Source organism: Bombus affinis, unplaced genomic scaffold (genome assembly GCF_024516045.1).
Source record: "Bombus affinis isolate iyBomAffi1 unplaced genomic scaffold, iyBomAffi1.2 ctg00001074.1, whole genome shotgun sequence".
Classification (NCBI taxonomy): Eukaryota; Metazoa; Arthropoda; class Insecta; order Hymenoptera; family Apidae; genus Bombus; species Bombus affinis.
Window position 1 is genome coordinate 8111 of NW_026109537.1, and position 2790 is coordinate 10900.

Below are 2790 nucleotides of genomic sequence, written 5' to 3' on the forward strand. Positions count from 1 at the left end.
AAAATATTTTACGTATTGTTTCTCGTTTTTATCGTAAATTGAGCACGTTCCCATTTCTTGCCATAAGAAATAATGGATAATCGATAACAACAGCGTAACGAAAGTAAAAATTATTGTTCATTCACGTTTTGAACGTAATTTTATCAGCTGTACTTTTTCAGCTACTTTGATTTTACTTAATTTCAAAGAACATATTTAAATAATAGCTGGCTTAACGTATGAAATATAACGTCGAAACATTACCGCGACTGTCTTGAACAGATTTCCGCCTGTAGATGACTTTAAACGTTTCCGTATCTCGTAATTTGCGAGAAACGAATCTCATACATTTCTACGAGACCTTGCTCTGTCCATCTTGCAGTTCCTTCCTTGATTGACTTTCAAATTTCCCCCTGGATTCTAGGCTGTTTCTGTCATATAGAGTGAAGAGTTCGCTGGCCCTCGAAGCAAAGAAACAAGCACATAGAAAGTCTGCCTTTGGGGTTGGAAGTAAGCATAATTTACGATACGATGATCTAATCCCTTCATCACGCTTGGAATATACATGGTTGCCTGTAAAAGGACGCAGTTTTATATTCTCTTATATATTTTATATTCTTATATATATTATATTTTATATTCTCTTATAGTACTCACTCGAGAGAAAAGGAAATTTTAATCAACGTTATATAATATTGATGAAATCCAATCGCTGGGTCAAGAAGAAGAGAAAAATATCCTTCGCCATTGATAAGAAATATTTCATTTGACTTTCTGTTTTAATATACTGCGGTCACGAGAAAATATTTGCGCGTGTCCATATTTTCCAATGAACCGTTTTCCTATCAGCTTTTATATTTCAAATCAAATCCTTATAATCGTATGAAAGTACCATTAAATAATACCAAGTTTAATACATGTATCATGTATTTATATTCATATTATTTAAATACCTTTCGTAGTCACTGTATAACTGCCATCTGTGGATAATACATAATTCTCTATTTATTCCTTCTGTAGCCGATATTCCACGACATGCATTATTTATTGATTTGTACGTGTGTCCACAATAGGTAGATTTCTCTCTATGTGTATTCATAAAAAAAAATTCGTTGAATTCAAATCAGATGATGGAGGAGATTATTTTATTGGACACGTTTATTCTATCTATTCTATCGAGGGTTCGATTTAAACGTTCGATTTAAATGTTAAATAAAAAGTACGGTATATCAAATAAATAGGATTAATTTTTGGATCTACGCTTATCAGATATTTTATACTTCTCTCATTAAACATGTACTACAAATTTACAAAGTTTTAGATTACTTCCTTCTCTCTCTATCTCTCTCTCTCTCTCTCTCTCTCTATATATATATATATATATATATATATATTTATATATATATATATTTATATATATACATATATAAATAATATATAAATATTTAAATATTTAAATATTTAAATATATAAATATTTAAATTATATATATAAATAATTAAATATGTACATATATGTAAGATAGTAATCCGGGGATAATTCAGGGATCTATTCTGTAGTCTGAAAATCGAGTTTTTATTATGGAGTAAATAATAAAATACAAAAATAAACAACAATTAATATGCGTCTATAACAATAAATAACAATAATTATATAAACGGGAAATAAGAAGTCTTTAGTACAATGTTTACCTGAAAATCGAGAATCGATTTTCAACGTCCTGAGCTACCGATCTTTCTTCTTCAGTCTTTAAAGTTTTAAATAACTATTCTGTAACCTTGTCTGTCTCTAATGTAACTCTCTGTCCGTCCGTTCGCGAAAAATTTGCTTCTTAAAATGATCGTCCATAAAACAAAAGAAGGTCTGTCCGTGAAACACAGCCTGTCGTGCTACCCGTAAAACAAAAAGAATCCCTATCCTACATGAACTCTAGGGAGTTTACACCGCCCCTCGAATGGGGAGTGGAACAGATTCCCTTCAGATCCCCGATTACCGTTATCCACTTCATATATGGAGTTTGAAATCCTTCTTAGAATTATGAAAGGTCCTTTCCTAATTTCTTTCAGCTTATTTCTATTCATTTTTTTTCCGTTATGGGTGAAGACCATATCACCGATTTTAAATTCGTGTTCTCTTCTTTTTTTATCGTATTTTTGTTTGTTGATTTCGAAATTTCTTGTTGAGTTTTTGAATGCTTCTTCTCTGTCTCTTTTTAGGTTTATCTTATTCACCATTATTTCCTTAGGGACGATTTCAATCATTTTTCCATTCAGTAAATGATTTGGGGCAAACCCCGTTACACTGTGTCTGGTGTTATTGTTTTCTTCTACGCTTTCTTCTGTGATTTTTGTCCATTTTCTCTTATTTTTGTCTGAATTACATCTGATCCTGTTTACTAATGTTTGATTTACCCTTTTGTTCAGTCCATTGGAGGATGGGCAGTCTGTCGAGGTGAAAATTAATTTAATGTTCCTTTTCCTCCTATACTCTTGAATTTCTTTGGATGTCATTACTGGGTATCGGTCTGCAAGGATAATTTTTATGGAATCAGTTTCTCCTGTCGAGTCTATAAGTTTTATGATATCTTCTGTGTGTTGTGTTTTCGATGTGGACATAAAAACAGCCCTTGAAAAATGATCAATGAGTATGTGCATGTATTTCTTTAGTGAGTTGTTATTGGGTGAAATCGACCTGGGAAATTCAGTGCTTCATAAACCACACAAGGTTGTTTCTTGGGCGGTGGCTCTGGCTTTCTGTCCAATCTTGCGTTATTCCCTTGTGTTTTTCTTCCCTTCGTCTGATATTGCCCCA

At 32.2% G+C, this 2790-nt stretch overlaps 1 long non-coding RNA gene across 2 annotated transcripts; it reads right to left on the reverse strand.

The window, feature by feature from the left end:
- Positions 1-349: 349 nt before the first annotated feature.
- On the reverse strand, positions 350-1325 carry LOC126928562 (uncharacterized). 2 transcript variants are annotated; one of them, XR_007716773.1, is made up of 3 exons: positions 933-1325; positions 637-850; positions 350-552 (listed from the first exon to the last, which is right to left on the reverse strand). It is a non-coding gene; the product is annotated as an uncharacterized LOC126928562 (long non-coding RNA). The 2 variants fall into 2 exon arrangements; XR_007716772.1 differs by having other exon boundaries at positions 637-1325.
- Positions 1326-2790: the final 1465 nt, after the last annotated feature.